This window comes from Sorex araneus, chromosome 3 (assembly GCF_027595985.1).
Source record: "Sorex araneus isolate mSorAra2 chromosome 3, mSorAra2.pri, whole genome shotgun sequence".
Classification (NCBI taxonomy): Eukaryota; Metazoa; Chordata; class Mammalia; order Eulipotyphla; family Soricidae; genus Sorex; species Sorex araneus.
Window position 1 is genome coordinate 167684672 of NC_073304.1, and position 22061 is coordinate 167706732.

At 44.0% G+C, this 22061-nt stretch overlaps 1 protein-coding gene across 5 annotated transcripts in view; it reads right to left on the reverse strand.

The window, feature by feature from the left end:
* The window catches only part of LOC101539053 (NXPE family member 4), a 388567-nt gene that overhangs the window by 13495 nt on the left and 353011 nt on the right, over nt 1-22061 (reverse strand). For 4 of the 5 annotated variants that reach the window (XM_055129854.1, XM_055129853.1, XM_055129855.1 and 1 more), the window contains one exon: nt 307-521. The gene's annotated coding sequence lies outside the window, so the exon portion shown is untranslated. Of the gene's footprint in view, nt 1-306; nt 522-12537; nt 12586-22061 lie in introns of those variants that run through there. The other variant, XM_055129856.1, reaches the window with a different exon arrangement.

The window sequence follows — 22061 nt, forward strand, 5'->3', positions numbered from 1 at the left end:
TTTCTTGTTTTAGCTTTCCTAGTACCCCTTAAGCTCAAAAAAAAATTTTTTTTTCAAAACTCAACTTTCTGTAAAAGTTTAGGGATTAGCCTTCCCATACCACCACCTGCCCTGGTTACAATTTAATTTATGCCACTGCCTGAAATCTCAAGTTCTCTTTTCCAGCTGATATAAATACTGCTGCTCTTCTGAAATTCTCCAGCTTTCCTCTCCCTCTTGAACCTCCTATGGAAGATTCCCAGTGGCATGCAGGAATTAGTAATTTGGGGGGTGCCATAACTTCTATCACTCCTCTCACGCACTTACCGGGTTTTGCAGATATTTTCATGCTCTCCCAGAATGTTCGATTCTATGCTTCAATGAGCTGGATGCTGAGGTGTTGTTTTGAATCCAGCAGTGTCCTACTGAGGTCTCTCTCCTTGGTGACCAAGCAGATCCCTGGGAAAAAGTGGAGTCTGCATACTTTCAGCAGGGGAACACCAGGCTCTGCTGCGGACATTGAACTGGCAGGATTGGTCCATCTTGAGGAAGGACACAAACTCAAATTAAAATGTTGATTAGTGCTGGCAGAGGTGGGAAGATAAGTGAAAATACATTCACTGTGCGTTTTTTTTTACTAGCTAAGAAGGATTATTCATATCAAGCAATACAAAAGAAATTTTTAGGTCCAGCTTTGGGGGTCGGAGTGGAAAAATCCGAAATATGGTGGTGGGAAGGTGTAATGGCGGTGGCACTGGTGTTGAGATATTGAATGTAATAAATTATTGTGAACAACTTTATGCAAATTAAATTAAATACAAAAAGAATGGCTAAGAAATGTGGGGCTCTCTTCCCCACCCTGGCCCAACTCAGAGGGCAGAAACCCTATTCCAGCCCTGGCAGGTGAATAACGTTGCTTCCCCATCACTTCCTTTCAGCTCACTTGCTGAAGAGGGAGAGACCAGTGGAGACCCAATCAAGCTAAGGGGTCGCCCAAATCTCTGCTGGGTCCCGGGAGATAGTACAGGGTTAACCCTGGTTTAATTCCCAGCTGGCACTTCACTGGGGGCACCCCTGGAGACCTCAGCATGGCTTGGGGGGGCACTCAGATAATTCCTGGCACCTCAGGGTGAGAGCAGTGTTGTGTCCTCAGGCTTCACACTCACCCCAGCCTGGTTGGTCAAAAGTCTTGGGGGGAAATGTCCTCTGGTGAAGGGACGGGTGCTGGAATAGTCTATGACTGAAACCCCATCACGAGCAACCCTGTAACTCTGAATATCACTGTGATTCAATTTATAAAAGGCCATTGGTGTGGCCCCTGGGCCTTTTGTGCACTTCCTGGGAATCCCTCCCACATTCCCCTCTGCATCACCTGCCCTGCTCACCACCACCCAAAAGCTGGAGTGTCACGCTGAGCTCAGCGCCCACTATTCTTGCCCTCTGTCCTGAAACAACGTGGGGAGGGTGGCTGGGGAGACTACCGCAGGGATGAGCCTTATTGGGAGCAGGGGAAGCCTGAGGGGCATACTGGGAACATGGGAGACCCTGGCGGTGGCTGGGTAAGAGGGGCTGTACCCTCTGGGAGCAACGAGCTGAAGCAGAGGCCAAGCTCACCAGCACGAGATGAGGGCGAGAGGCAGCCAACGGGAGCCCTTCTCCACTGAAATCAGTCTCAGCGCCTGTTCCAGGAAACTGAGGCAAAAGGAAGTCGGTACATCCTGGAGTCTACCAGCTGGGCAGCAACTGAGTGTCTTTGTCTAAAGCCGGCTGTGCACATGCCCAGGGTCATGCAGCCCTGGGGCTGGAGCGATAGCACAGCGGGTAGGGTGTTTGCCTTGCACGTGGCTGACTTGGGTTTGATTCCCAGCATCCCATATAGTCCCCCGAGCACTGCCAGGAGTAATTCCTGAGCGCAGAGCCAGGAGTAACCCCTGTGCATTGCTGGGCGTGTCGAACATCCCTGAGGAGCACTCTTGGAGGCTGCGCCCCAGGGAAATGGTCTTTATTCAAGTTGTTTGTCGGGGCCACGAAACAAGCAGACAAACTCGAGCATCATTCAGCTCCATGGCTTGGGGGCGATCTGCGCAGTCACTCCGACGTGTTTCTGGAAATGTTTAGTTTCCAACAAAACCAGGAGCCCAACAAGGGAGCAGAAAAGTGTGACTCACCCCCTTTCCCCACCCAAAAAAAGCAACTTAAACGATTTCAATGTGGGCCAACAGGTCAGATTTCATAGCCAAATTCTCTAAACCATTCTACACATGTGTTTAATGCTGCTTAAAGATAGAAAGGGAATGGCCCAGGGAGTGGTTGGATGGCTCAAAAACAACACCAACTGGGTGGGGTGATAGGAGAGTGGGTAGGGCGTTTGCCTTCCACGAAACTGACCCGGGTTTGATCCCCGGCATCCCCGTAGGGTCCTCTGAGCACCACCAGGAGTAATTCCTGACTGCAGAGCCAGGAGTCACCAATGAGCATCGCTGGGTGTGACCCAAAAAGCAAACAAACAAAAAACAATCAAAACATCACCTATGTGGGAGGTCATGAGTGTGGTGCCTGGTGCGGCCCACGCCGACCAGTGGGTGATCACCACAACAGAACACCTGCAAGCAACGTGCATGGCTGGGAGCGTGACCCCAGCAAGGACAGAGGCAAGCCTGAGCGCAAGGCCCCAAGCGAGCCTGTGGTCAAGTGCGCAGAGCAGCACAGGCCAGTGTGTGGCCCCTGGCAAGGAGTCACGGCAGGAAGAGGAGAGGAGACAGCAGCTCCTGGTTCTCATCAGACGAGGGAGAGTGAGGCAGAGCACAGAGGGACGAACCCACATCTCACATCCAGTAAACTTCTTTCAAAAATAGACCCAAGGGGGGGAAAAAGCTATTCCAGGATAAATTAAAACAGAATCCATGGCTTACAAAACTAGGAAGGGGAATTCGTCAGATTGAAAGTAGTTAGCTAGACAATAATTGGAATTCTCTCTCTCTCACACACACACAAATAATTGCTGCTACTGCCATGAAAATTTACAAGATATGATAATTGTTATTCAAAAATTAAAAATAGTGCAAATATTAAAGAAATTAAGAATTACATTAGAAAATACTGAATCGTACTAGAAAATATTAAGTTAGGAGGGAAGAGAGTACAGTGGGCAGTGCTCTTACTGTATACTTGGCCCCAGCCCTGGTTTGATCCCGGGCATCTCATATGGTCCCTTGAGCCCCATTGGGAGTGATTCCTGAACTTAGAGCCAGAAGCAAGCCCTGAGAACTGCAGGGTGTGGTAAAAGTATTTAATAAAGAACAAAGCAGTAGAGGAAACAATGGAAAAACAAAACAAAAAAACTGGGCAGATTGGAAACAAAATACAGCTCTCTCCATGATAGCATTTCAATGTAATATGTAATTCAATCTAAAGGTGGAGATGATCAGATCAGTAAAATAAGTCCAACTCTTGCTGTCATCAGGACACACTGTGTTTAATAAGACAAAGTGTAAGAGAACAGATGGGAAAGGATATATCATTCATATAACCTCATAAGAAAGGCCAAGTAACTATATTATTAGACAAAATAATTTTTCAAATGGACATTAGAGGTAAGCATTTTTAAATTATGAGAGTGAGAGGTTCTGTTTGTAAGGGACATATAACAGAGCATCATCAACAGAGAATACATCAATCTCACCACAGAAGCCCCAAACGTATGAAGCAAAAGAGACAGGATTAAATAATCAACACTACTAGTTAGAGACTTCCATATCCCCTCTCAATAATGAGCCCCAGGAGAGAAAGCAGCAATAATAAACTTCAGCATTATATAACAACTAGCTATACCTGATATCCATAGAATTCACCCAGCTACAGCGGACTACTCATTCTTCCTAGGAGTGTACGTGGAATGTTCTTCTGAATAGAACATGCACTCTGCTGCAACACAAGCCCATACTTTTGAAGTTAAAGAATTCAGAATATGCTCTCTCAGTGCAGAGGATAAAATTAACAGGTTGGCAACAAATTTGTAAAATGCACAAAACGAGTGGAAGTTGAACCATACATATGTAATAATCGATGTGTCAAAGCACAAAGGAAAATTGAATATACTTTGAGATGAATAAAAACAAAGGAATAATATACCAAAGCATATGGGCTACAATAAAGTAATACCTCGAGGGATAGTTGTACGTGGTGTTACTGTTACTGTCATCCCGTTGCTCATCGATTTGCTTGAGTGGGCACCAGTAACGTCTCCATTGTAAGACTTGTTGTTACTGTTTTTGGCACCACGGGGAGCTTGCCAGGTTCTGCCATGCAGGCTAGATACTCTTGGTAGCTTGCTGGGCTCTCCGAGAGGGGTGGAAGAATCGAACCTGGGTCGGCCTCGTGCAAGGCAAACACCCTATCTGCTGTGCTATCGATCCAGCCCAAAGCTCTCATGGGCTGGGGTTGTGGCCCAGGTGTGAGACCCTGGGCTTGGACACACACAAACACCCACACCCCACAGACTTCTTAAGATAATGGAAAAAGAGCAAAGAGGAATTATAAATTTCAGGCAAGACATTCACAACTAGAAAAGTAGTAGAAAAAAAATCAATGAAAACAAAAAGGAAGAGAGTTATTTGAAAGCTAGCAATAACATTAACCTTTATATAAACTGTCCAAGAAAATTATAGAAGTTCAATGAAGAAAAGGAGTGCAAGAATCTATTAAAGAAAAGATTTAAACAATGCGTTAACTCTATTCCAGCAACCTGATAGGTAATATGAAGTTGACAATTTGTTAGACACTGTCAAAAACTGGCGTAAGAAAATTTAAATTACCTATAACAGGTGAAAAGACGGAATTAGCTATTGAAAACATTTTGTTTGAAAAGAATCTTCAAAAGCTTCAAAGAAAAATCCAGGTCCAAGTGATTTCAACTGTTGACTTGTTACAGAAAAATTAACACAAATTTTTCACAAACTTTTAAAAAACAGAAGAGGGAGAACTACTTGCAGGCACATTCAAGCCTGTATCATTCTTATATGGAAACCAAAGATACGTGAAAATTAAAGACAAATAACTTATAAATGCTAACAAGTAGAAATATATCCAATAAAATATCAGCAAACGAAATCCAGTAGTGGCTAAAAAAGATTATATGCCCTGTCCAAGCAGGACTTTTCCCAAGAATTCTAGGTATTTTATTATGCAAAGCAGTGCAATACAAAACTTGTCAACAGAATAAAAGGCAAAACCTCCATGAATTCTATCAACAGACCAAAATAGAAGCATTTTCAAAATTTAGCACCCAGATTCAAACCTGCAACATGCCAGCAATGGAAGGGGAAGTCCCTAGTTTAATAAAGGACACCTATGCAAACCCACAGTTAACATGATACTCGGTGTGCAAGACTGAACACTTACTTAGGATCCCACTACTGTTCAGCATCAAATCAGAGGCTCTGGGGAGGGCAGGAAAAGGAAAAAGGAGGTGTTCAGCTAGGCAAGGGAGAGCTAAAATGCTCTCTTCTCTCTGCAGGTGACATGCTGACTCTCCTAGAAAATCCTTGTTCATATGCGGAATTCACAGAACGAAAGCATGGGATTAGACAGACCCCATTGGGAACAAATCCCGAGATACCAAGAGAACAGCGGCCTGAAACCTGGGAGAGAGGGATGAAGGAAGGGAGGGGAGAAGGGGCTCTAGGACGGTGTCTGGAGGGTAACTGGCACCTCAGGAGTGGGGCGGTGTATCAGGTATAGAACAGTAACATAGAAACTGTTGCAAACCATGTCACCCCAGTTGTAAAAGGAAAGAAAATCGGTGAAGAAATAAATGATGTCAGCAAGGCAGAGATCAATATATCAAAGATCATTTCCATCGCTGTAAGTTTTCAGCAGATAATCTAAAACTGCTGAAAACAACTCATTTTAAGACAGCATTAAGGGCTGGGGCTGGGATGACAGTACAACTCAGAGAGTGCTTGCCTTGCACAAGGCTGACTCAGGTTCAAATCCCAGTATTTCATATGGCCCCCAAACTCTGCCAGACGTGATTTCTTGAGTGTAGAGCCAGGAGTAGCCCCTGAGCATTACCGGGTGTGGCCCAAATACCTCCCCCAACCTGAATTAAATATATATGATCCCCAGTACCATACAAAATTTCATGACAATCAGTGCAAAAACATATACTTAGAATAATAAAAATAAAGTTGCTATAGAGTTTTAAAAAAGACCCTATAAATGGGGAGGCACTGCACAATCATGCTCAGGGGATTTAATACTGTGAAGATAACTCCCCAAATTGATCTTCTGTGTTCAGTGTAAATTTTCTCAAATTCCCGCACAGTTTCTCCTCCTCCTTCCCAGCCAACCTAAAATCCATGTGGAAATTCAGACCCAGAGTAGCTAAAACAATTCCAAAAATAAAAACAACAAAATCAAGGTCAAAGAATTTCTATTTCCCACTTCAGAATCTATTCAGAATAGCCAAACAATCTTGGAAAAGAAAAAAAAAAGACAAGGTCACACCTGCACTTGACTCCCACCATTGCTAGAGAAAAGGTCCAGCTTCAGGGTCAGGACTGACCTCAGAGAAATGCAGCTGTGTTACCCCAGGAAGACCCGGTGGCACATAGGCAGGATGGGGCAGACCTAGGCGCCACCCTACCAAAGGACCAGTGCTACACACACACACACACACACACACACACACACACACACACACACACACACACACACACACACACACACACACACACACACACACACACATCCATCTCCTGCTATTGCCAGAGAACTTCCCAGCTTCAGGGCTGATCTCAGAGAGATGCCTGCAGCGGATCGTCCCAGCTCCAAAGCCCCTGAGGTATGCAGTCACATATGCTGACAGCCCAGGAGAAACAAGAAAATTAAATGGGAAAATTAAGTAAAAGCCCACTGAGCTCAGTGAGTGAAAACAATAACACAGAAGACCCAACTCACACTATCAGCTCAGTAAATCCTCAGGCCAGACTTTAGCCACAACATTATGGGGTATATGTTGTAATAAACAATAGGAAGTCAATTAATTAGTGTTTGCTAAAGGCATAGATTTGGGCGGGGGGTGGGGAACTGGGGTCATAGGTGGAAGTAAGGGCACACTGGTGGTGAAGGTCATGTTGGACTATTGAATACCTGAGACAATTGATTTGTGAACAATTTTGTACATCACGGTGATTAAAGTTTACAAAAATCTCCATGTAATTAAAAAAAATAAAAAGCCCAACAAAACACCAATGTCAGAAAATTCATATTTCCCAGTTAAAAAATCTGCAAAGTAACAGTTATCAAGCCTGAGTAGTAAATCATGGTGTCTAAATAAATTAAAAAAAAACCTCCACGTAATTAAAAAACAAAACAAAACAAACCCAACAGAACACCAATGTCAGAATTCATATTTCACAGTTCAAAAATATGAAAAATAACAGTTATTAAGCCCGGGAAAAACTGCCAGAAAGATACATTTACTGACCACTGTAAGGGAATCCAGATTCCAGAAACAAACTCTTTTATTATAGCTGGCTGATTTTGGGTGAGGGAACCAAGCCCATACATCTGAGCAGAGATTAATCTGAATAGCCTCTTGACAAATAGTACTTGAAAAACTGATATCCTCAAGCATAACCAGTTACACACTGTCTCACCAAGTATATAAAAGTGAACTGTAGCCCTAAATATGAGACTAAAACTTTTTGAAAGAAAATAAAGTAGTCTTTGTGACCTTTGTTTTGACAGAGCACTCTGGAGAGAGAGAGAGGTTGAAATTCTACTTTACTGAAATTGAAGACGTTAGTATTTCAAAGGACACCATTACTGTTATTTTCTTTTGGGGCTATGTGCAGCCTGCCCAGAACTTCTGGCTGTGCACTCAGGATCACTCTTGAAAGGCTTGGGGGAACCATTTGGGGTGTAGGGAATTAAACCCAGGTTGGCATCTTACAAATGCCCTTCCTGCTGTACCGTTTCTCTGGTCCCTTTTAAAGGACAGCATTAAAAACACAGACTGCCTAAATCATGGAAGAAAATATTTGCAAAGCACAGCCAATTAGAGGCCTGTAGCTGGAACGTATTGCTTTTACAACGTTATGATTAAAAGACAAGCTCAATTTTAAAATGAACCGAGTATTAATAGGCATTTAAAAAATGAACAAAGGGCTAATAGGCTCATGAAAAGATTCTCAACATCACTAGTCATTAGGGAAATAGAAATCAAATCACAAGAAACTATTTCACATATACTAGTTTTCTGGGGCCGGACTAGACTGTCATGATGAGCCTGTGGAGACTGACCCACAAACTCACAGGAACACAGGGACCCAAGAAAATGGGAAAATGGGCGAGCCATGATTCGTGTGTCCAGACTGGTTTGGATGAGGCTGAATGTCTCTTTAGTTGCCTTCAGTAAATAACCTAAATCTTAGTATACTGAAAGACTCAGTCTTCCTCTTCTCACAGAGCTTGTCTTTGATATGCAAACCCCAGGTGCTTGTGGCCCCAGAACACAGCTGTGCATTTTTTTGAGGGGGGGGCAAGCAAAACTAACTGGCTTGTGGACATAACAAAACAATGTATGCCTCAATGCCTCATTATCTTCCTGTAACTTCTCTGTTTCTTTGTGTACCTTAGGGTGGTAATAAAAGGATATCTCAGGACATTCTACCTTTTTCACAGGATCTGAGCGAATCTGGGTCCTTGGTGAAAAATAATCTCTCTCACATTCCTGTCTCAGCGCCTCTGACTGAATGAATATTCGTACAACACTAGTTTAAGGAACTCCACCAGTAATAGCAAGTGTAACTGGGAATATAGGGAAATAGGGCCCCTCAGACATTGCTGGTGGGAATATAAAATTAAGTGACCACTTTAGAGAATATTCTGGCAGTTCTTCAACATGTTAACAATTACCATTTGCCCAGAAGCTCTACTCCTACATAAGAAAAAGACATATGTCCGTATAGAACTTGTAGATAAATGTTCCTATCAGCTTTATTCATAAGAGCCCTCACAAGTATTCATTACTAGATAAACTGACAAGGAAAATGTGATATGTAGATATACATATATTAATATCATCACAGTAATATTTATCCATAAAAAGTCCTGTCATTTGAGGCAAAGTGGATGGATATGGAAGGCAATATGCTCAATTAAGTAAGTCAGGAAGACGAAGAGCTGCATGATTCACGAATACACAGAATTAAATACACATCACCGTCTCAGATACACACAATGGATTAGTGGTTTCTAGAGTCAGTGGGTGGGGGTGGGGTGTATGAAAGAGGTGAAAAAGGAAAACTGGAGCCCTTCTCGGCGAAATGCGTGGAAGGTCCAGCTGATGGATGGATAAGCAATGCATGATAAGAATGCACATAACAGTATTGATCAGTAATGAGAAGGAACGAAGGGTCAGGGAGAGAACTCAGTGGGCTGGGGTTTGTGCCTTGTGTGTGGAGGCCCCCTCCGTTTGATCCCTAAAACTGTGGACTTCCCCAGCACTGTTGGATGTGGCTCGCATGGCCTCCAGTACCAAGGCCCTGGGCAGCACAGACTGGTCACATGGTCAGGCCTTCGGAGTTGGACCAGGAATTGCTGGGAGTGACCCCCGGGAGCCCCTGCCACCACATAAGAAAAAGAATCAAGGACTGACTTATACAACCACATAGATGAAACCTCAAAAACTTGATATTAAGTGAAAACAGCTTGATACAAAAGGGCTTATGTGGCATGACGACATTTATATGAAACATCCAGAAAAAAACCCAGAGAGAAAGCAGATTAATGGTTGCCTGGGGCTGGAAGCAGGAATGAGATGAGACCATTCATGGGTGCCAGGGATCTTTAAGGGGTGGGGGGAGAATAATGTAAATGTCCTAAAAGTGATTTTTGAAAAACAAAACCCAACGATGAAACCAACAGTCAATCAAACTGTACACTTAAAATGGGTGGATTTGGGATTCTGTATATTAATCAAGCTGCTATAGCAAATTATAGCTCTGTAGGAATATATCTGCCAATGGCTTCCTGTGGTGGGGGCGAGTTGAGGCCCGTCCCTTTATCTGGGGCTAGAGGGAACTCTCTGTGCAATGTGCACTGGGCACCATGTCACTCTCATCTGTCTCCAAGCCCCTGCAATGTCCTTCAGTGCAGTCACGTGTCTTTGAGGTTAGAATGTAAGTCCCAGCCACCAGAGGAGAAGTGCAGACAAGGTGATGACCCCAGTGCCCTTGGACATGAGCCAAGAGCATAGAATCCACATTTCGGCCATGCTGTGCTGTCTTCTCCTTATGTTACATGAACATTTAGTGTAGTGTTTTATGTGACCACAGCATTCAGAAATTGGGAGATTCTCAAGTGACATATATCTCAAATAACTCCTAGACTATCACTCCTATTACCACAGTTGAAGTCAAAATGTTGGAGAGCCTTGTTAGTGATGTCAAAGGTTGCAGAAGTCATCAGATCTCTCAGAACTATATTGACCCAAAGTGGGGCAAGGCGATCAAGGTTTTCAGAAGGGTCAAATGGCCAGTGGATAGTGAGAATGCCACAGACAGGAGGGATTTCACACAAAACCTACCTCCTGTGAGCACTGTTCTCCTCTGCAAACCTTTTTCCCCACCCTCCTTTCTTTGCCACTGATTATCTCTAACATCATAAGAGAGCTTAAAGTTGAGGAACCAGAGAGATAGCTCAACAGGCTGCTTACATACTAGGGCCTGGCATTCAACCCCTCGCCTAGAGTTGAGTTCATGACCTGCCTCCCCACCCCAAATTTATCTCTCGTGTGTGTGTGTGTGTGTGTGTGTGTGTGTGTGTGTGTGTGTGTGTGTGTGATTTTGGCTTTGACTATAGGGCCACACCTGGCAGTTCGCAGGGCTTGCACCTGACTATGCACTCAGAGATCAATCCTGGTGCAACTTAAGGAACCATATGGGGTGCTGGAGATTGAACCCAGGGTCAACCACATGCAAGGCAAGTACTTTACTTCCTGTACTATCTTTTTGGTGCTCTTGTGTGTGTTTTTAAGAGCTATGTCGGGAGTTGCCCTCATAGTTTCTCACCTCTCCACCTTCCAGGTACTCTCCTCTTTGTACTCTTTAAATGACCATGCACACTTAGTACTTCTCGCCATTGCCCATAATTCTTCTTCTGCAAAGGACAACTCCTTTTCTCCTGACAATACATGAGTTTTGATTCTTACTAATCCAGCCAGCTATTAGCTCACAGAGATCCTGGGTCTCTGCGGCAAGCGGTTCTTGTCAAGAGCCAATAAGTCAACACTTTAGACTCCCAGTTAATCTGATCTGTCACAATTACTCAATTCTGCTACTGAGAGGGAAAAGAAATCACAGGGAATGGAAGTGAATGAGAAAAGCTTAAATAAAGGTTTAAGAAAGCAGGCTAGGGGTCACCTTTGGATTAGAGCCATTGCCTTTGGCCCTCATTTCTCTTCTGCTCACGCACCAGTCTACATACATGCTTACGCAAATATCAACCAATCTTCGGACTTTTACAAGTCTCTCATCCTAGGTGCCATGGGGTGAATAGTTTCTCACTTTGCATGTTTGCAGAGTTGAACACGCAGGTAAACAAAAAAGCTCAAAGGTCAAACATAGTCGCCGAGCAAATTCATGGTTCTGCTAGAGGAGTTCTAATAGATTTCCTTTTTCAGGCTGGGATCTGAACAAGTAGAGACATGAGAAAAAGCAAAGTAAGAAAGGACCCGACTGTCTACCCTTACCCCCTACACCAATTCACTGTTATCTTGTAAGAAAGCTGAAACTGGAGAGTGTAGCTATGGAGAAGTAGTCTCTGCACCGAGGCCCAGAGTTAGAACCACTTAACCTCCCATGTTACAGGCAGAGTGAGACCGGCAGGCCTCCCTGTTTAAAGAAGCTGCAAAGGAGGCTGGGAATCTTCTCATGATCAAGCCCTTCCTCATGGACGTGTGCTGGTGCAGAGGGGAGCCCCAGAGTGGGAGGAGGTGGCTGCAATAGGAACAGTGCCTCTCACCCCTGCGACTGAGGTGGGTGCCCAGGTGGTCCGGACTGAGCTCCTTACAGGAGCAGAACCCCAAAGCCTCACTGGTTCTCTAAGGCAGCTATGAAACTCTGTAGCTGAGACCCACTTGGTCTTAGTTGGTGGCATGGAAGCTGGTCCCTCCCATGAAGACTTTCAGGAAACCCTGAGTTTGGGCTGAAACAAGGTTCTGCTCTGTATAGCATAAGAATGGAACACCAGTGTGCTTCCTAGGGTCCAGGTTCTTGTCTTCAATGCCGAAAAGAATTTCCAGAGAAGACAGTGATAGAGACAACAGAGAAAGAGGGGGAGAGAAAGGGGAAGAGAGAGATTATAAAGAAACTTGCACTCCCACACTGCAGTGTGCAGATGTGTGATTCGGGACAGAGGGCTCCAAGCCTCCTTGGGCAGCTGAATATATCTAGGCCTCTTCTATACTTGTCGATGACGATGAAAGTCCTTGCTAGAATGTTGCTAAGGGAAATAACTTTGCATTCTGATGATCTTCATTTAGAATCTTACCAGGGCCTCTTTTCTTGTACAGGGTCTCTTGATGGGTCCTGCCCAAAGGCTTTGAGTTGGCATCTTCAGTCTTGAACTGGCTGCAGGATAATTTCCAAATATTTTAGTTTTCCTGGCTTCCTGAAATTCCCCTACCTGACTGCCTACCTCAGACGGAATGATCAGGAATGGATTCTTAGTGTTCTGCCTAGATCACAGGTTTGTTTCCTTTCTGCACTGTTCTCAGACTGGATACTTGGGCTGATGGGCTCAGGGCAGCCTCTTCCTGGGGTTTCCTTGGGCTACATGGTGTGCCAGGGGAATCTAAGTTTACCGCAAACTTCCCAATGCATCCATTCTCCAAACAAAAGAATAAACTTTCTTGTCTTGTCCCTGATCTTAGAGGAAAGGCCCTTAGTTGTTCTCCATTGAGGATAATGCTTGCCACGGGTTTGTGATAGATAGCTTTGACTATTTTGAGGAAAGTTCCTCCAAAGCCCATTTTGGTGAGAGTTTTCATCATAAATGGATGTTGGGTCTTGTGAAATGCTTTCTCTGCATCTATTGAAATGATCATATGGTTTTTATTTTTACTTTTGTTGATGTGATGGATTATGTTGACTGATTTGCGTATATTAAACCATCCTTGCATCCCAGGGATGAATCCGACTTGGTCATGATGTATAATCTTTTTGATGAGTTGTTGGATTCTATTTGCTAGTATTTGGTTGAGGATCTTCGCATCCGTGTTCATCGGAGACCAGCCTTACATGCTGAGGGAAAGGGCAGCTCAGATAGAGAAGGGAATACCAAGCAAATATGTGGTGGGAGGACCCGTTCGGGATGGGAGAGGCGTGCACGGAGCAGACTATAGACTGAACACATTGGCCAGCCAAGACCTCCATTACTAACCACAATGCCCAAAGGGAGAGAGGGAACATAGGGGAATGCTCTGCCAAAGAGGTGGGGTGGGGAGGGGAACGGAGTGGGAGGGGATGGGAGGGATGATGGGGTCATCAGTGGAGAGCGGGCACTGGTGGAGGAATAGATACTCAAGCTGTATATGACTGAAACACAAGCACGAGAATATGTAAACCTGTATCTGTACCCCACAGTAATTCATTAATAAAAAAAATTTAAAAAAACAATAAACTTTAAATTCCAGGGCCTCTGGTTCTAACAAAAAAAATATTTTATTAAGGGATTAAAATTCCTTGGCAGTCTTTTGTCTGGAAAACTCATGCCAAGGTCGCATTTCCCTTGTGGTATCTTAAAGTTCAGATGGATAGAAAAAATGCCTAAAGTTATTTAACAATAGCTTTAATTCCCCACCCAAGTCATTGGAGAAAATGAACACTATAGGAAAATACTAAAGGCTGCTCTTGTACCATTTACCCTTTTGCCCCATCCTAAATATGGCTGCACACCGACCATCCCTCCATTAGACAAAATAATGTTATAATTGAAAAGCGCACATGAGGACTATGTGGTTTCAACAAAAAGCTGTTCTTTACTACACTTATTTCCAGGCACATCAGTTCCAAGGACTGTGGAACATATCTGGAACCCCAAGCTCATCCCTATGGGCTGTCTATATGGACAGAGGGCTAGAGCACAACTTATGCTCAGCTACTCATGCTGTGATCTCGGACCAGTTCTGTGGCCTCTCTGTCCCCGCTCTTTGTTCCATGGGGATAGTAATATCAGCCTTGATCAACTCAATGACCCATGGGAAAACCATGAGCCAATGCTACTCAGGGTTATTACAACATGGAGCACGCACTCACCGTTCAGGATTTGTGGAATCAAGTATTTCCACTTAGTTTTACACAGGGAAAGTAGACTTCCAGGGTTCAACTTAAGACTCTGGGACACAGTATTCTAATGGTCACAAGACTGTACAATGAAGTAGTAGATAGGGATATTTCTTGGATGGGATGGGGAAGGATCAGAGGCGTTCATTCCTGTTAGTTAATGAATTATCTTAGGCATTATCTACTGTTATTTTTATGTGCCAGTCTCCAAATGCTCTGGCCACAGTCCTGGTGATTATGCAGTTTTATGGAGATGTGTCCAGAGGGACTGACTGAACAGTGTTCTGTGTAAACACATGTGTGTATACACGTCTGTTGGTGCTAAGCCAGGACATTAGGATGAGACTCTGGACGCTGCCCTGCAAGCAGGAAGCAGAACCGAGGCCCCACTTCTACATTAAGTGGGCAAGATAAAACTTATGAGTCCGGATGACCTGGAGGAGTAAAGCATGCTCTCATACTCACACCTGGTCATACATTATCTTGGCAGTGCCAGGCAGCAGTTTCCCCCTCTCTTACACATCCTTAATCTGGATTGACCTTCAAGTATCAGTATGAGCCTTCTCTTTGCCCTGTGTGTAACCGACCACAAGAATGTGGGGACGTAATCCAAAGAGCCTATGTGTCCAGCTCTATATCTTCCTCTGACATTTTAATCATTACAACATATCTTTGACAACATAGTTTTGACGAGACAATGTATACCCCAATTTTTTTTTTTTTTGCTTTTGGAGGTCATACCCAGCAATGCTCAGGGGTTACTCCTGGCTCATGCACTCAGGAATCACTCCTGGTGGTGCTCGGGGGACCATATGGGATGCTGGGAATCGAACCTGGGTTGGCCGCGTGCAAGGCAAACACCCTACCCACTGTGCTATCGCTCCAGCCCCCCACCATGTTCTTTTGACGAATGATCATCGTATAACTGTTCATGCTCTCGTTAGTGAGTCTTACTCTGTGATGAAGTCATTAGGATGTAACTGATAAAAAATAGGATAAAAGGAGGCCTTTGGCAGTTGCTCTTTGCCTCAAGCCAGATCAATGTCTTGGCCCTCCGCGCTCTCTACATTCCTCTCACTTGTCTTGTCTCTGCGCCTCCAATGAAAGAATATTCACACAACACATGTCCATATCTATAACTCTAGAAATCTACATGTCTATGTGTGTCATATACCTGATGTAGCTCTATCTTGGTGCAGCTGCCCTTATTCTCTATCTTTACAGATGTATCTACATGAGCAAGACTAGTGCCCATGATGGTGAGGGATTATCTGGTGGACGGCTGCACTATGTCTCTGGACCACCCTTAGTGATAGTGCCATCCACCCTCTCACAGAGGTGGCCCTTCCAAATTCTCTTCCACCCTGGAATGGATGCAATTTACAGTGGGATTCAGACCTGTGGTTCTTCTCGTTGGTCTTTTTCTAAACCACTGGAAGGCATAATGTAAGCTGCTGCGAACAAGGAAAGGAATTGATAAAGAATGCACCCCAAATATTGTGAGGAACCAGCCTCACAATTCTCAGACACTCAGGAGCTATGGACAAGGGTTCCTTTTGCTCCCTCTCCTCTATATTTTCTGATACTTCTGCAATATGGAACTGACTAATGCTGTGTGGCAGCCAAACAAACAAGGACACAGGCAGTGGACAGTGCTCTGCATGTGAACAGGGGGGCCTGGTGGCTGTGGGATGGGATCACTGGTGCCCACTCTGCAGCAGGCCAGGGCGCTGACTCCTGGCTTCTGTCTCTAGGGGAGTGAGAGGGAACAGGAGTCACCAAGTAGCAAGTCCATGATTCTCTTGGGGAGACTGTGGTCTCAAGTGACATTATAGCTTCCCAACCAATGAAGCTTAGTAGGGAACTTCCCTTTCTTAATCAAAGGCAAAGACTGCTCTGACCCAAGAAACCGCAGTTCTAATTCCCGGGAGAGAACACACTGATATGATGGAGAAGAGGTTCTTCATAGTTGTGGAGCTACCCACTGCTTAACTGTAGGTGTAACCGCAGAGGTAGGAGTAGGATGCATAGGCTGGCTGGTGATTTTCAAGTAGTGCATTGGAATCCTTAGGTGGCGACTAAAATGATTTTATTTGTGCACGAAAAATTGAACAGAATGGGGTGGGATGCAGTAGAATAACTAGAAAATTAAAGCCCAAATCATGCTTTAAGGATGGGGGGGGATTTTTTTTTTTTGTGTGTGTGTGTGTATACTCCACAATAGGAGTTTATGTTATTTTCTTAAATGGTGACCTTGCGGGAAAATGGGTGTGAGAAACAGTGCCATCATTTAGCTCTTTGTCACTTACTTTGGGGATTCCAGGTTTTAAGAATGAGAACAAATTTCAGCCACACCACAATGACTTTCCCTAAAGAATTTACTCTTGCTCTTCTGGCAATGTTTCACAATTCTTTTTCTGTAAAACGAGGATATTTAATACCCAAAGAAGGAACCATTTGCCTAAAAATGCAAACAGAGGTGGAAATGAAACCTTGGGAGGCAGAAAAGACCAGAGAGCAAGGGCACCAGAGAATGCTGTATGGGCATGTATGTGTGTGGGAATGGTTATCCCATAGTCATTCCCAATGGTTATCACATGCCTGGGAGAGCTTTAGAGACCAGAGTCGTTGAAGGGCACCAGGAAAAAAAGTTTTATAGAAGTAGCTTCTGAGACCCAGCTGTGTCCACAGGGGCCCGGAGGAGGGGCAAGGGCAAGAGTCCAACGGGACTCCACTGAGGAGCCCTCCTGAACCAGGAGCCCTCCCACCACCAGTTTGGTCCCTGCTTCCAGGAGGCCCTTTGCTACTGAGGTCTAATTGAACATACATGGAACTCTGAAAAGCCCAAACACATGAGCTGTATGGGAAGGAGCCCGTTCTGCATGTTACCAAGGAGTGGCCAAAGCGTACAGAGCAAAAGCCTACTTGTCTGCCTTCATGATGGTTATTTCTCCTATGTTCTCTCTTTCTGGACACTCACCTTTCTTTTTGAACGCCATAACCTGGGGATTTCTGCTACTGTTGGGAATCTTAAGGTTTTTTGGGGGGGAGAGGCGGGGGGGGGGCATTTGCTTGATTTTGAAATACCACACCAAGGCAGAAACTGTTTCCAGAATTCCAGAAGAGAGTGTCATGACTGTGGATACTCACCTTTGTCAAGGCAAGAATTCAAAAGCTGCAAGCATGTCATCTTAGCGACAAAAGTGAATAAGAGGTTTTTCTATTCAGCATGGATCCCCTTGACTATATACAAATATAGTTATTTTTAGAGGCAGGTAGATTTTTCGCCCTCTTGAGTATTTGGCACAGTTAACCATCCTACCTAAAAACTTGCTCTAACTCTGAGACTCCAACTAAATCTCTTTTCATTCTCTGCCTTCGTCGGAGGGTTTTCTTACTTTTTTCATAGTTTGGGCAGTGTTTCATTTGCTCTCCCTTTTCTCCAGTCTTCCTTAATTGATCTTGCTTCTACTTTCTACTCCTCCCACCTACTTAACAATAACAAAGAAGTCTTCTTTCATCCTCATCTGGTCCTGATTTTTTTTCAAATTGGTTTCACACTGATGAGAGCATTAATGAGCTCTGAATCCTTCATTCAGCCCACAAGGTCCTGATAAATTCGAACCCAACTTCTTTTAGAAGTCTCTCTCTCATCTCTGTCTGATACATATTCCCAGCTCCAAACAAGCAGTGCAAATCCAGCACATTCAGCCAATGACTTGAACTAGTAAATAGTGGGGGTCTCAGACCTTAACTTGGGTTTCTTTCAATCTCAATTCTCCAGGTTCCTTCTTTTGATCCTTTATCTTTCATGCCTGTAGACAGCACTTTAATTTCTACATCTTATTCACTACCAAGATCACTGCTTTTTAGAGATAGAACTGGTTACTCTGCATAGAATATACAGACTTACACTTTTCAGAGCTACAGAAACCAGTTTGTCTTCAATTTTTGGTGTGTTTTGGCACATTGTCGGTACCTAATAAGTAACTACTGAATCATCCAATCCTATCGAGTGGTTCAGTGTGAGGCAGTGATGGTTTGAAGTAAGGCACTGTTAATGAGGCTGGAGAAAAGCCAACACATTGGAGATAGAATTCACTGGAGTAGTGATTGAGTTTGGGGGAGAACTGGCATGGTTAGGCAGGAATTGTTCTGGGTTGCATCCATGTGATGTTGGAAACTTCCCAGACCATGAAAAATAGTGTCAGGAAGAAAGAGACAGAATTAGATCTGAATAGTCTCTCTTTAGGGCAGTTCAATGGGAATGTTATTGCAACAGACTTGAATATCCAGAAGGACCTTCTTCAGGAAAAAAACATTTTAAAAGCATCAGAATCAAATTGAAAGCCAAGAGATGGGGATCTATAACATGTCCTTGGGTGAGCTCTCAGTGAGAAGAAAAAGAGGCTGAGGATGCAGTCCTGAGAGCCAGTGAGGGGATGGCAGGTGAGCAAGTGAGCAGAGATTCTGGGGAGAATGTTTAGGCAGCTGAACTGGGGAGGGGTGAGGGAGAAGTAGACGTTGTTTTTTTTTTTCTTTTTGGGTCACACCTGGCAACGCACAGGGGTTACTCCTGGCTCTGCACTCAGGAATTACCCCTGGCCGTGCTCAGGGGACCATATGGGATGCTGGGATTTGAACCTGGGTCGGCCGCGTGCAAGGCAAACACCCTACCCGCTGTGCTATCTCTCCAGCCCCTAGACGTTGTTTTTAAAGAGAGGGGACACTTGAAAACCCCTGAATTCTCCAGGAAGGCATCTAACAGAAGCAAATAGCAAGAAAGAGAAGGGGAAGTTATAGTGAACTTGGTGCGGGGACAAAACTGCAATGCCACCTACCTCCTAAAGTTCCCTAAGGCCAAGAAGGTTCAGGAACAGATATTTGGTACTAGATGTGTAGCTAATGCCGCCATTCCAGTCAGGCCAAGGGGAGACTTGGGTGTCTACAGAGGAGCTTCGGAATTGCAGCAACGAGGGGGATTCCCAAACAGTCTAGAGGAGGGTTTATATAGGACATGTATGAAATATGTAGGATGTGTACTTGTATAATACCTATTTCATGCTTGTTAAACACACACATAGATTGCATTTCTCCTTCACATAAGTATTTGAAATGTGTGTATACATTAATACATCTTTAGGACCTTAGGGTATGCTGTTGAAAAAGTTTGCTCAAAGAATGACACACTGGGTTTGGAGAGTAATCAAGTCATGAATGCATGGCTTCTGCTACTAATGCTTATTTTTGTTTGCTTGGGGCCACACCTGGCTGTGCTCAGGACTTATTCCTGGCTCTGCACTAAGGGATCACTCCTGGCTGGCTTTGGGGACCATATGGGATGTCAGGGATTTATCCTGCATCAGCCAGATGCAAAGCCAGTGCTTCCCCCACTGTAGAAGCTCTCCAGTCCTACTACTTTTTAAAAATGATCTCTATCTGCTTCATTTTAAATGTCTGAAACACATTTTTTGTTTTTCTTTGCTCATTATTCATGACAGTATGGGATTCCATTATATAATATTCTTGAAATGGGAAAGATGTAAAGATGGGGAACAGATGTGACTGCCAGGGGCTAAGAGATTAAGGAGAGAAGAGAAAATTGCTATCACTTAAAGGGGCCACATGAGGAAGTCTTGCCTGACTGGGAGTTCTAAATCTGGATTCTATCACTGTCACTAGGCCTTTGGTGATGTTTTACCATAGTTTTACAAAGTGTTACCATTGGGGGAAGTCAAATAAAGAAGACATGAGATTTCGCTAACACCTACACCTGAGTATCCAATAATCTAAGACTGTCACTGTCACTGTCATCCCGTTGCTCATCAGTTTGTTAGAGCGGGCACCAGTAATGTCTGTCATTGTGAGACTTATTGTTATGTGGCGGACCCGTGTTCGATTCCTCCGCCCCTCTCAGAGAGCCTGGCAAGGTACTGAGAGTATCGCGCCCACATGGCAGAACCTTGGCAAGCTACCTGTGGCGTATTCGATATGCCAAAAACAGTAACAACAAGTCTCAGTAAGAATCTAAGACTAAATTAAAAAATTATTAGTGTTCTATTCAAGATGAAAGACTTTCTCACACATGGGATCACATCCATATGACATGTCCTTTAAGTGTTTGTAATCTGGGTCAGATAGTTCAATGGGCTGGAGCACATGCTTCGTAGATAGGAAACCCAGATTCAATCCCCAGCATCGCACCTGTTCTGTGAGCACTGTCAGAAGTGGCCTGGAGCACTACCTGAGCACCACCATATATGGCCCTCAATAGAAAACAATAGCAAAAGAGCTTATAAGCCAAAGGAAAATGAAAGAAAATGAGGTTTTATTTTAAAAAGATCTTTTTTAAACCAATGTGTCACTTGGTTTGCTTTTGTCAAACTTTGTGCAAATGTTTTTTGCCTGATTTCAGGTTCTATGTATCCCATCTGCACGGCAGAGCCTGGCTAGCTACCCGTGGTGTATTGGGTATGCCAAAAACAGTAACAAGTCTCACAATGGAGACGTTACTGATGCCCGCTCGAGCAAATTGATGAGCAACGGGATGACAGTGCTACAGTGATAGGAAGCCTAGGGAAGTCAATGTGGGGTTTCTCTTGCATCGGGAAGCCACTGCCCCATTTTTCTGGTGAAAGAAAAGAAAATAGGGACTCTAGAGATAAGGTCAAACTGGAGGGAGGGGAATTAGGGAGGAGATGAACTCAAAAGTGCTGTTCCATAGAGTGGTGGATAAGCTTGCGGGTGCTGAGCTGAGCTTGAGTTGGCACTGTCCTTGGAGCACCTCAATTGGGAATGACCTACAGGTTGGACCACTGCTCACATCCCAGACTGGCCCTCAGCTGACCCACACAAGGGAGGGATTTGAACAACGCAGCAAAGGATTTGAGAACTGAATAGACTTTGGAACGAAGGTGCCTCCCTTCTCCAACCCCCCAAAGGTGTGTTGGAACGACACGACGGTGGCCGTAACTAGCTTAGTTGCCTGATTTAAGAAAAAGCAAAACAACTTTATCTTTTGGGTTTCAATAATACCCAGAATCTCAGACCTGAACACTTCAAATATATAGAATATGAACCCAAACTATTCAGCATGTGAAGAGCTCAGAAAAAAACACAACTTGAAAGGGATTAAACAATAACCCTTGAAAGAACATAGATGTTGGAATCAATCATAACAGCAGTTATGACTAATTTTCTACTATAAACCTGTGCATCTCTGTGTAATGAACTGCCAGAAATGTAGTGACTCAAGCAATACAAATATGTTACCTTCCACGTTGGGAGGTCAAAAGCCTATCTCAGAACTTTGGGATGCAAGTGGAATTGTATGTCAGACAATTCACTTTGTAAACATTCTTTTATCATGAACCATGCTATCTTTTATGTTACTCAAAAAATTTCTTTCATTCCAATTTGTTAAAATGCCTATTAGAGATAAACACCACTGGTATACTGTAAAAAATTAAAATTCATCCTCATTCAGAATGAATCTTTTTGAGCCAAATTAAGGTGTTGGTGAGTCCATACCCTCCTGAATCCTCTAGGGGGAATTAAGTTTCTTGGCTTTGGCAGTTTCTAAAGGCTGTCTGCTTTCCTTGGCTCTTCTCTCCCTTCTAATTCAGCAGCATTGAGCTAAGCCCTTCTCACGCTGCCATCTGTCTGGTTCTCTCTCCTCTTTCACTTTGGAGGGCTCTTATATAATTACTCTTGCTCCATCTGGAAACTCAG